The 14,048-nt window shown below is 31.1% G+C and overlaps 1 protein-coding gene across 1 annotated transcript in view; it reads right to left on the bottom strand.

Annotated features, from left to right (window-relative positions):
• Positions 1-14,048, bottom strand: part of LOC143189965 (C3 and PZP-like alpha-2-macroglobulin domain-containing protein 8) — a 468,650-nt gene that overhangs the window by 209,679 nt on the left and 244,923 nt on the right. The gene's annotated exons all lie outside the window — the stretch shown is intronic.

Here is a 14,048-nt window from a genome sequence, read left to right as displayed (position 1 = left end):
ACGCCTCTTATTTTAAAGCACTTTTTCTTAAAATAAAACAGCATTTTGAACTAAACTAATAGTTTTATGTATTTTAAACTTCTCTTCTTCTATTTCTTCTCTCTTTAGACCTTTCACACTTCATAACTAGCGCACTCGATAGGATTCCGGATTCAAATTAATTGTTAAGAAAAGGAAACAGGTTGCTGTAGGAGTGGAAATCATTCCCTAGTTACCCGAACATTATTTGGTGTAGCTAAGTGGAGTTCTGTTGAAAGTATTGGACCTCAAGCTGTAAAGGTAAAAAGATTGGATTGAAGGTATTCAGAGATCTCTAGTTATAAACTAGTCCATTTAAAATATATTCAAGCTACAAGCGGAAAACATCTCTAGTTCGTGTTTTTCTAGCACAAGCATCGCAGTTTAGAGGATATTATACTATACTAGCGACCCGCCCCGGCTTCGCACGGGTGCAATGCTGATACTAAATTAAATACACTACAGAAAAAATATGAACGTTGTATAAAAAAACATAGCGGCCCGCTCCAACTTTGCACGGGCATAAAGTATATATGCCTATGTCACTCAATGAAAACATGATTAAAATCGATCCAGTATTGTTGGTTCATTCATTACTGCCCTTGGCCTGCACGCATTAAATTTGGAGTAAAACAATTCCTCTTCCCCTATACTTACTATGAAGATTTCCTGCTATCTTTGGAATATTTTTCGCAATTTCGCAAATTTTAAATTTGTAATATCTGCTGTATAATGCCGTAATTTGTAATGCCGTATTGCTTAAAATAGCTTCGTAAATAAGCCATTTTCTCACGTAAAAAGTAAACAATAAAAATGGTTAATGTGGGTTATCCCTAAAAGATAAACATATACCATCGCGGACTTTTTTATAGACCTTTTTATGGTGTACAATACTGTAGTACATTAATTTGATCTAACTCGTAGGGTTAGGCAGCGTTTTTGCTAATTGCTAAATAAGCCTAAAAAATAGGTTAATTTACGACATCACGTTAGAAACCTCTAAAATTAGCAATGTTGCCTTAGTATATTATGCATGTATTATACATATAAACCTTCCTCTTGAATGCGTAGTTTTAAAGATTTCAGCGCACATAGGGATATAGGGACAGAAAAGGCGACTTTGTTTTATACTATGTAGTGATACTCAACAAGTACATCCAGATTTGGCACATGCGCACTATCCTGCATAGAAAACCATATAAAATAATTAACTATATTGCCTTCCCTTTCTAAAGGCGGTACATTTTTTCGAGTCGATTGGTACAGTCGATCAAGTCAAATCAACGAAAAAACCTAGAATATTTAGATTTTGTGTTACATTTTTAATTCTATAGTAAGAATAAGTAAATTGTATTATTCTTGGTGGTTTAACATACATTGAATTTAAAATATGGTAAAACAAGGGTAAGTGCAGAATGTAAGGTTAAATTTTTAAAAGTTATAAAATCCAAACAGCATCAATTTTATTTATAGTGGGAATGTTAGCTGCCAAATCTATAACCCATCATTTTCAACGACATCGAATGGGTATCTACATATGCCAATATTTAATGATAACAAGAAGAGAGATGGAAATGATTCTTGTTGTGTTGGAAGTAGTCAAGTCATTAATAAAGTTTGGCCATCAAAAATGATAGCAAAAATTGTAGTAACTGGTAATAATTAGACATTAATTAAACATAATTAGTAATAAAATAGAATTAAATTATATTTTATAGGTGAAATGTAGCTAGAATTTGTTAAGCTAAAAGAGTGAAAGCCAAAGAATGTGAAATTTAGAGAATCAGGGAACAAGAAATTAGACAACATTTTGCTAGGACATAAGAACAGTGCACAGTGATACTATGAAGCATTTAAGTTTGCTAACAAAAGTAGGTCTAGATCTAATAAACAAAGTATAAAACTATCAACGACAACCTAGTGATCTATTGAGAAACAAGGAAGAGAGAAGGCATTATTATATAAGAGTATAGGTAAATAAATTATTGTTTTGTAAATATAATGATGTGTTGACTGAGATGTCTTACTGTTTTAAAGTACTATCATCCATTCGTTTTAGGTTAGTAAATGTACAATATGATAATCGAAAGATCGAGTTAGTCAATTAATGAATGGAGTTTGTGGATCAAGAATTTTTAATTATTTAATTATATGGCTTTTATATGGAGTTCTCCTGCATTATTCAAATATGTAAATTAATTTTAATATGGTGTTTTGTATAAAAATAAAAAGGCATATAGAAATTATTTTCATTTTTTAATTTTATTCAATATTTTTTTAAGTAAAATGTGTTATTTAAAAAAAGTTAATGTTTATTTCTCTACTTATATATAGATTTAATTTTAAATCAATTATTTATCAAATTTGTGTATATTTATTTATAAAAAAGTATTTTATATATAAAAAGGGAGTAAGTAAATGAAGCTGTATATACGCATGCGCCAAACTTATAATTATTCTGTGTTTCAAAATTAAATGGAGCCCAGTATGCGCACGCGCCAAATCCGAAGATATTTGTTAATTAATGTATCCTGTAGTTTAGCGGGTATGGCCACCAAATATTCAATACTTAAAAATAATTTTATAAAACTTATAAGCACTTCAGAAGTGATGACGGAAAAGTAGATCCTTGTGGTCTCTTATTTAGGGGGGAGGTGTTATTTCACGCAACTAGCTATGGACTGTATTCCAGGAAACGCGGCATGTGCAAGGGCAAAGTGCTTTAAGACAGAATGTGGTAACGAGGGATGGGTTTAGTTTGTTTTCTAATTCAAAAATCCCTCAGTGTCGTATTGTATCGCCATTCAAGCAATATTTTTAAGAAAATTAATATTTTTAGTGTTTTAATCCCATTCATATACTATAAATTATTTGCAGCTTAATACAGTATCCTTGACTAATGAGAAAATAAACCAAAACTATTCCAGTTTAAAAATCATCTCCCTTCCTGCCTTAAAAAGTAGGTATTTAAATACACAGTCCAATTATTATTACTGATAACTAAAATATACTTAAAACCAAACATTTGTTTCGTCTTTGGCAAACAATTATTTTCCAAATAAGCGAATAACGATGTAGTTTAAAGACGATATTTGAATGGGGAAATTTAGCGTGAAAGACGGGAAGTGGTTTTTTTCTAGTCGAACGAATCCTCGGTTAAAAGAAAGCTCCGACGACTAAGGCTCAGTTTTTCGTATACAGATCGGTTTTCTTTCCGACCGAATTTTTTTTTTGAAGTCACTTGTCTGTTCTTTTAAACTTTTGATCTTGTTGGTAATGGAACGATAAATAATGGATATTTTGTTGAGGAAAAAACATGATATATGGGCAAATTAGCAAACTGGACGTCGAAGGATTAGGGGACATGCGTCACAAATATATATATATATATATATATATATATATATATATATATATATATATATATATATATATATAATTCGGACGTATGGGGTGCAAATATGTCACTGCACTAAAAATTCAAATCAACTAGTCATCCAACGCTGTCAACAAAAACTAAACACATTCGATTAATTATCAATGCCTATCGCTACGTAACCAATGAAGTAAATCATACTAACGTGGAAGCAATACAAGTCCTGGACAACGCGCAGAATATCAGAAGATTGAAGAGAAGCAAACCATACGAACCTATATAAAGTGTACACCTCCGAAGACACTCTTTCAATTGGAACCAAGTCAGGATCTGTTCGGCATAGGAGGAAATCGAGGGAAAACCTCAAATTTCAAAGGTACGTACAAAGTTGATGAAATACTTGAGCTGATGTGACGGAAAATAACGGGATGTTCAGTGCCATTGTTTGCTCTTCTCAAGCCCTTCTAAACAGGTTATCTCATTTAAGCAAATACATTTCACAGCTGCCTGATCAACTGATAAGGACCTTGATTTTCGTAGCCCATTGAGTAATTAAAAAGCCTCTCGAGGTTTCGTCTTTGTGTATAATATTAATTTAAAATAACGAATAATCAGTAAAAAACGACTATTTATAACACTAAGTGCAATAAATTAATTAAAAATTACATCGCTCTTATATTTATTATAAACGTGAATTAGAGATTCAATGGCCATTACTAAACATAAACATTTAATCATTTATTGATACTAATTGATAAACATAACGACGGTACAGTACAGTTTCGCCAGAAATAATTAATCTAATTAAAACCGACATGTGTTTTGATTAAAATTCATTAGTCTTGCGAAATAAAATACTGATTTTTCCATAACAAGCTGTAAATTTCGCTCATATGAATTTACTGGAAATTTGTCCGAAAATATCGATGTATGTCGTCTGCTGGCATAGGGTTTTAATATTTTATTAATATTATATATTTATCGCATGTTTTTACTTTAATAGGTATCATGTGTGAAGCTTGAAAATTAAGCTACTTTTTTATACTCCAACTACTTTAATTATTCAGTGTTTCAAAATTAAGTGGAGCCCAGTATGCGCATGCGACAAATCCGAAGATATTTGTTAATTAATGTATCCTGCACTTTAGCGGGTAAGGCCGCCAAATATTCAATACTCAAAAATAATTTTATATAAAGTATAAACACTTCAGAAGGGACGACGAAAGAGTACATCCTTGTGGTCTCTTATTTAGTGAGAGGTGTTATTTCATGCAAATAGCTATGGACTTTATTCCAGGAAACGCGGCAGGTGCAAGGGCCAAGTGCTTTAAGACAGAATGTGGTAACGAGGGATGGGTTTAGTTTGTCTTCTAATACAAAAAATTCCTCAGTGTCGTATTGTATCGCCATTCAAGCAATATTTTTAAGAAAATACTTTTAGGCCTTTAATGCCATTCTTATCCCATCAATCATTTGCAGCTTCATAAAGTATCCTTAACTAATAAGAAAATCAACTAAAATTATTCTAGTTTAAAAATCATCTCCCCTCCTGCCTTACAAAGTAAGTATTTAAATACACAGTCCAATTATTATTACTGATAACTAAAATATACTTAAAACCAATGAGTACCAAACATTTGTTTCGTCTTTGGCAAACAATTTGGTTTTCTTTCCAACCGAGTTTTTTTTTTTGAAGTCACTTGTCTGTTCTTTTAATATATATATATATATATATATATATATATATATATATATATATATATATATTAATATTTAATTAATAATTTTAATTTATATATATATATATATATATATATATATATATATATATATATATATATATATATATATATATATATAAATTAAAACTGCACTAAAAATTCAAATCAACTAGTCAAAAAACGCTCTCAAAACAAAAATTTTCGATTAATTACTAATGCCTATCGCTACGTAACCAACGAAGAACTGTACATTGACCTGCAAACCAAATAGATTTGCGAAGTTGTCCAAGGGATAGGGGGAATCGAGGAAAAATCTCAAATTTAAAAGGTACGAACAAAGTTTTCACATATTTTCTATACATTAAAAAATAATCATTATAATAATCAGCTACTGGAGCTGATGTGACGGAAAATGACTAGCAAGCCATTGTAAGTAACTGCTTCTACGATGTAACGTTTAAAGCGTCCAGCACACAGTTCCAGAAAACAGTTCCTTGTTGTTGCTTTAATTTTGTTAGAACATTTCTAAAATCACTTAGGCTAGGTAGCGGCCCCCTGGGACTGAAGTGTTCGTTATTTTCAATTATTGTTTCTTAAATCTTCGGTCGTCGGTCTTCGGTAACACAAAATTAATTTACGAACAAAACAGATTTAATTTGTTGCTCGACATTAAGCTGAAAGTGATCAGCTATTAGCAGTTAAAATAATATTGTAAATTGATAAATAGGGTTAGGTGGATATAAAGTTAAATCGTGCGTATATAGTAGTATATAAAATACGCGTAGTAGATAGGTTTAATAACGCTTTTGTTTATTTTTATTTAGTTAATACAACGACAATAATGTACATATTTTATTTTAAAACGTTTTTTTCATGTTAAAAATCTAAGTTTGATTATTTTTAACATTTCAGTGAGTTCTTTGATTATTTTTTGAAGTCGGTTCAATTTTTTTTGCTGAAAATATTTTTATTTCATAAACTTAAAATGCTTTTAACACCAGTTATATTTGATCCTAGTACGTTAAGCCGTTGTATTTTTCCGACACCTAGGTGACGACCAGTCCAGCTTGCTTGATTTGGACGTGTTTTATTTTTGATATATTTATTTGTAGCGCCTATTACACAAAAATATGAGGCCTAATAATTCTTCCTCGATATAAGCTTTAACTGTGAAAAATGTTCCGCCTCCTATTGTCCGCGTTTTCATCAAAAAGCTAAATTTTCGCTAAACCGATATATTATGTAATATATTGTATATATACATATATATATATATATATATATATATATATATATATATATATATATATATATATATATATTACGGCACTCTTTCAATTAGAACCAAGTCAGGATCTGTTCGGGATAGGGGGACATCGAGGAAAAACCTCAAATTTAAAAGGTACGTACAAAGTTTTCACATATTTTCTATACATTAAAATATAATCATTAAAATAATCAGCTACTTGAGCTGATGAGACGGAAAATGACTAGCAAGCCATTGTAAGTAACTGCTTCTACGATGTAACGTTTAAAGCGTCCAGCACACAGTTCCAGAAAACAGTTCCTTGTTGTTGCTTTAATTTTGTTAGAACATTTCTAAAATCACTTAGGCTAGGTAGCGGCCCCCTGGGACTGAAGTGTTCGTTATTTTCAATTATTGTTTCTTAAATCTTCGGTCGTCGGTCTTCGGTAACACAAAATTAATTTACGAACAAAACAGATTTAATTTGTTGCTCGACATTAAGCTGAAAGTGATCAGCTATTAGCAGTTAAAATAATATTGTAAATTGATAAATAGGGTTAGGTGGATATAAAGCTAAATCGTGCGTATATAATAGAATATAAAATACGCGTAGTAGATAGGTTTAATAACGCTTTTGTTTATTTTTATTTAGTTAATACAACGACAATAATGTACATATTTTATTTTAAAACGTTTTTTTCATGTTAAAAATCTAAGTTTGATTATTTTTAACATTTCAGTGAGTTCTTTGATTATTTTTTGAAGTCGGTTCAATTTTTTTTGCTGAAAATATTTTTATTTCATAAACTTAAAATGCTTTTAACACCAGTTATATTTGATCCTAGTACGTTAAGCCGTTGTATTTTTCCGACACCTAGGTGACGACCAGTCCAGCTTGCTTGATTTGGACGTGTTTTATTTTTGATATATTTATTTGTAGCGCCTATTACACAAAAATATGAGGCCTAATAATTCTTCCTCGATATAAGCTTTAACTGTGAAAAATGTTCCGCCTCCTATTGTCCGCGTTTTCATCAAAAAGCTAAATTTTCGCTAAACCGATATATTATGTAATATATTGTATATATACATATATATATATATATATATATATATATATATATATATATATATATATATATATATATACATATATATATATATATATATATATATATATATATATATATATATATATATATATTACGGCACTCTTTCAATTAGAACCAAGTCAGGATCTGTTCGGGATAGGGGGACATCGAGGAAAAACCTCAAATTTAAAAGGTACGTACAAAGTTTTCACATATTTTCTATATATTAAAATATAATCATTAAAATAATCAGCTACTTGAGCTGATGAGACGGAAAATGACTAGCAAGCCATTGTAAGTAACTGCTTCTACGATGTAACGTTTAAAGCGTCCAGCACACAGTTCCAGAAAACAGTTCCTTGTTGTTGCTTTAATTTTGTTAGAACATTTCTAAAATCACTTAGGCTAGGTAGCGGCCCCCTGGGACTGAAGTGTTCGTTATTTTCAATTATTGTTTCTTAAATCTTCGGTCGTCGGTCTTCGGTAACACAAAATTAATTTACGAACAAAACAGATTTAATTTGTTGCTCGACATTAAGCTGAAAGTGATCAGCTATTAGCAGTTAAAATAATATTGTAAATTGATAAATAGGGTTAGGTGGATATAAAGTTAAATCGTGCGTATATAGTAGTATATAAAATACGCGTAGTAGATAGGTTTAATAACGCTTTTGTTTATTTTTATTTAGTTAATACAACGACAATAATGTACATATTTTATTTTAAAACGTTTTTTTCATGTTAAAAATCTAAGTTTGATTATTTTTAACATTTCAGTGAGTTCTTTGATTATTTTTTGAAGTCGGTTCAATTTTTTTTGCTGAAAATATTTTTATTTCATAAACTTAAAATGCTTTTAACACCAGTTATATTTGATCCTAGTACGTTAAGCCGTTGTATTTTTCCGACACCTAGGTGACGACCAGTCCAGCTTGCTTGATTTGGACGTGTTTTATTTTTGATATATTTATTTGTAGCGCCTATTACACAAAAATATGAGGCCTAATAATTCTTCCTCGATATAAGCTTTAACTGTGAAAAATGTTCCGCCTCCTATTGTCCGCGTTTTCATCAAAAAGCTAAATTTTCGCTAAACCGATATATTATGTAATATATTGTATATATACATATATATATATATATATATATATATATATATATATATATATATATATATATATATTACGGCACTCTTTCAATTAGAACCAAGTCAGGATCTGTTCGGGATAGGGGGACATCGAGGAAAAACCTCAAATTTAAAAGGTACGTACAAAGTTTTCACATATTTTCTATACATTAAAATATAATCATTAAAATAATCAGCTACTTGAGCTGATGAGACGGAAAATGACTAGCAAGCCGTAGTAAGTAACTGCTTCTACGATGTAACGTTTAAAGCGTCCAGCACACAGTTCCAGAAAACAGTTCTTTGTTGTTGCTTTAATTTTGTTAGAACATTTCTCAAATCACTTAGGCTAGGTAGCGGACCCCGGGGACTGAAGTGTTCGTTATTTTCAATTATTGTTTCTTAAATCTTCGGTCGTCGGTCTTCGGTAACACAAAATTAATTTACGAACAAAACAGATTTATTTTGTTGCTCGACATTAAGTTGAAAGTGATCAACTAGTAGTAGTTAAAATAATATTGTAAATTGATAAATAGGGTTAGGTGGATATAAAGTTAAATCGTGCGTATATAGTAGTATATAAAATACGCGTAGTAGATAGGTTTAATAACGCTTTTGTTTATTTTTATTTAGTTAATACAACGACAATAATGTACATATTTTATTTTAAAACGTTTTTTTCATGTTAAAAATCTAAGTTTGATTATTTTTAACATTTCAGTGAGTTCTTTGATTATTTTTTGAAGTCGGGTCCATTTTTTTTGCTGAAAATATTTTTATTTCATAAACTTAAAAATGCCTTTAACACCATATTTGATCCTAGTACGTTAATGCCGTTGTATTTTTCCCACACCCAGGTGACGACCAGTCCAGGTTGTTTGATTTGGACGTTTTTTATTTTTGATATATTTATTTGTAGCGCATATTACACAAAAATATGAGGCCTAAAAATTCTTCCTCGATATAAGCTTTAACTGTGAAAAATGTCACGCCTCCTATTGTCCGTGTTTTCATCAAAAAGCAAAATTTTCGCTAAACAGATATATTATGTAATATATTGTATATGTACATAAAAATATATTACATTTATCTTTAGCTCCTTTTATTTGAGTGAATATTTTGGGGTGTATAAATTTCCCAAAGTATACTTAAAATTATAAGTAATTTTTTCATAAATTAAAACCTTAAGAACGTAATTTAATTTTAAATAACTTTTTACGGAGATATGAAAATGTCCGCATTTTCTTAAGTAATCTGCAATATATGGGCGATGGATTAATGAATATGAGGAGCAGTAGATAGCTTTGATTTATTGGGTATTATTATTAAAACTTAATCAGACTTTTATACCGGTATTTATAGGGGCTAATTATATTAATATATCAATATTTTATCATTATTTTTTCTTTATAGTGTTTTTTATATTTATTATTAACGAAATAAAATGGATAAATTCATTATTCCCATAGAGTATTTTAGAACATATGATTCAACATTATAAGGCATTTGAAAATGATATATTTTGTAGTGCCAACTGTCATTTGATAAATAGCAGTGACAATCTAATCTTTACAAGTGTGTCAATAAGGATTAAGGAATCTTTGAGTTTCATATGTCAGAAACACATGTTCTCATTTCAAATAGATCTGTCACACGAAAAATTTAACATCACGGGAGTAACACTAATAATAACGAAATAAGTTAAAGTAAAAAATCTCCCGGATTTGACCTAATAACTTGAAGAGTCTCGCAAAGACTCTTTGAAGACCACTTCAAGTTAATAACATTTATATTCAATGACATGATTAAACGACTAGCACTTCCCTAACTATCATTTGGGTCACTATCCCTATCACTGGGATAGTGATCCAAAATATTATGATTTTCAACCCAGGGGAAAAATCGTAATCTTCTGTGTTACCTTATATGACATAAATCCTATATAATGCAAAAAATGTTGGTAAGGTAAATGGTTAAATGTTATAAGGAGAAGAAACTACTTGAAATATATTATTTTGATTTCTTGAACACAGTAATGTAACAAGTTATCACATCATTAAATTATGTTTAGGCTTGAGACTTAAGCGATTGTTCATAGCTGATTTATTTGTTTTTTATCGTCTAAAACTAGCTAACATTTCGAAACTGTTACATATTATAATTTCAGCGCGGGAGGTCTAATACTCAAGCCGTTCTAAACAGGTTATCTCATTTAAGCAAATACATTTCATAGCTGCCTGATCAACTGATAAGGACCTTGATTTTTGTAGCCCATTAATAATAATTAAAAAGCCTCTCGAGGTTCCGTTTTTGTGTATAACATTAATTTAAAATAACGAATAATCAGTAAAAAACGACTACTTATAAAACTAAGTGTAATAAATTAATTTAAAATTACATCTCTCTTATATTCATTATAAACGTAAATTAGAGGTTCAATAGCCATTACTAAACATAAACATTTAATCATTTATTGATACTAACTAATTGATAAAAATAACGACGTTACAGTACAGTTTCTCCAAAAATAATTAATTTAATTAAAACCGACATGTGTCTCTATTAAAATTCATTAGTCTTGCGAAATAAAATACTGATTTTTCCATAACAAGCTGTAAATTTCGCTCATATGAATTTACTGGAAATTTGTCCGAAAATATCGATGTATGTCGTCCGCTGGCATATATTTATCGCATGTTTTTACTCTAATAGGTGTCTTGTGTGGAGCTTGAAAATTAAGCCAGTTTTTTACACTTCAACTACTTAGTTCAATTATTACTGTTTCGAAGAATCTTATTGTAATTTTTTTTAGGATTAATTTGTTTTGAACATGTATAATTTTTTATGCATATAGACTGTTTGAGACCCCAATTTATTACCCCATTTAAACAATCTTTGAAACGACTTATTAAACCGACTCCCAAATATCGAGAACTTAGTTGACCTTAAAAATCTTGAGAATGTGAATCTCTGGTAACATAGAGGCGTATGTTCGTTAACAATTTGTTATCAGTTCTTATTAAGTCAACTTTTTCTCCTTCCATTAAACTTCTGAACATTCATTGGGTTTGATTACATTGATCTTGTAACTGTGATTATGCAAGCCAGAATAGTATCAAGTACGAAGTCTTCCTACCATAAAACAAAGCCGTTGAATCAAAACATTTAAAGGAGTTGAACAAAATAATATTAATATATTATATATATACAATATTTATTCATTAATAATGTGTTAAACTGCCATATGCTTTTAAAACCTTTGCATTCTTTCATGGAATAGATTCGTATAGTGTCCCATTGCCCCATTCTTGTACTAAAACATACTCAATTATATTGATTGGCTTTCGTAATAAACACGGAACAAAAGAACAGATACATAGAATAGTCAACCAAATTAACAAAAAATTAAAGGATCAAATATATAGCTCCGCTGCATTTCTTAATATTTCTCAGGCCTTAGACAAGCTGTGGTACACTGGACTGGATGTTAAATTCAAAAAGCTTTTGCCCCATACGCACTTTCAACTGTTGAAATCGTACCTCGTACCATCGTACAGACAGATATTTTATTATCAAACAGGGTGACGAATACACCGATCTATACCCAATATATTCGGGGGTTCCGCAGGGCAGTGTTTTTGACCCACTGTTATATCTATTGTACACAGCTGACCTATCGACCTCAAGAAACACTACTGTTGCAATATATGTTGACGATACAGCGGCTTTAACATCACACGAGGTCTAATATTACAAAAAATCTCCAGCTTCGTCTTAACAAAGTCGAATTGTGATTGAAAATGTGGCGTATCAAAGCAAATGAGACAAAATCTACCCATTTGTCATTCACCCTTTGTAGAAGAACATGTGAACATGTCGGTAAAATTGAATAATCATGAACTTCCGTAAGCAGACAACGTTAAATATTTGTGAATACATTTCGATCGACGTTTGACATGGAAAAACATAGAGTGACAAAACGCAAACAGCTTGGGGTTAAACTAAACCAAATGTACTGGCTGATAGGGCGTAATTCTAAATCATCATAAAATAACAAGGTTTTACTGTATAAGTCAGTACTTAGGCCCATTTGTACCTATGGTATTTAACTGTGGGGTACTGTAAGTGTTGTGAGTCATAGTCGATGCTCAATATTACGTGTCCAACAAACTGATTTAGCGCGATGATATCTCCATAGAACCCATAACGAGTGTGACTCGGAGTGTTAGTGTGAAGTACTCTGAAAGTTTATTAGTGCATCCCAATGCAGTCGCCAAACAGTTAAATGTGTGCGATGACAGTGAATTGCGTAGGCTTAAACACAAACTACCATACGAACTGATTAATAGGCACATAGAGTGAGATTTAATAATCTCTAGAATACGATTTAGATTTTAAGTTGTACAGTAGGTCACTTACTGAAGTGATCTTCTGCATGTCAGTACGGTTATATTATATATCTGAACTCATATAATAATATTTATTGGCCACTGCCAGATTGCTGACGTTCTAGGAGATTAATAAAACAAATTATGTTAAGCTCTGGCGATTTTGTTGGTCAGGGTAGGCGTTCATAGAGATTGAACATTTTTGGCTCTGTGTTTGTGTATATTATCATTTTGGAACATGGCAGTATTTGGCAGCAATATGTTATTACTGTCGATGTTGGGATATTTATTTTCAATGATCCGGTCAGTGATGTAAATGAGGTGATCAGCTGAATTACATAATATTGCCGCCCAAATCATAACAGAACCTCCCCCACGCCTGAGTCTAGGAAGCTGGAAATAGGTCATAGGCTGATTTCAGATCCCTCCATACAAAAACACTACCGTTTGTAGGAAGCGATGTAAAAGATGATTCACCGGACCGTACCACCTTCTTTCATTCATGAAGTTTCCGGGTTTTATTATCGTTATGCTAGTTTTATCGCAGGTCAACATTGATTTCTATTATTACATCTTCGACAATTGCAAGTCCTCCATTGCAATGAATGTGTATAAAATATAATACAAATATTTATCACAACGGAACCATCATTTTATAGGTACTTATTTTACGATGGGTATCGCACTCAATTCTCCCGAAAAAAAAAACAGATGTAGTCGGTCTAAATCTTCCAGCGGGACCGTTAATACCGCCGAGGAACATAACTTTGCTTTTTAAACCGGATAAAAATTGCTTCTCCTCCGCTAAAACGGGAACCGAAGCGGGCTTCATTAGAATATATAGGACTGAAAACTTTGCTTCGAATGACAAATGGGTCAAAAGAGAGCCGAATAATACGATTCCGCACAAAGCGATCATCTCCGCAGTCTTCCCATCGATTCGGGCTTCATGAATTATTCAGAAACCGAATTCGCGCCCCGTGCACCTCTCAATAGTGAAAATAATAAACGACAAGTCGCGACAGCTACAATAAGCAATTTGATGCAGTTTTCGTTATAATTAAGTGCCTGAGACAACAAAG

Source organism: Rhynchophorus ferrugineus, unplaced genomic scaffold (genome assembly GCF_030347505.1).
Source record: "Rhynchophorus ferrugineus isolate W39M unplaced genomic scaffold, kcgeb_rfMv2 rfM2, whole genome shotgun sequence".
Lineage (NCBI taxonomy): Eukaryota > Metazoa > Arthropoda > Insecta > Coleoptera > Curculionidae > Rhynchophorus > Rhynchophorus ferrugineus.
The sequence above is the reverse complement of the archived record's forward strand: the minus strand, read 5'-3'. Positions and strand labels throughout refer to the sequence as shown.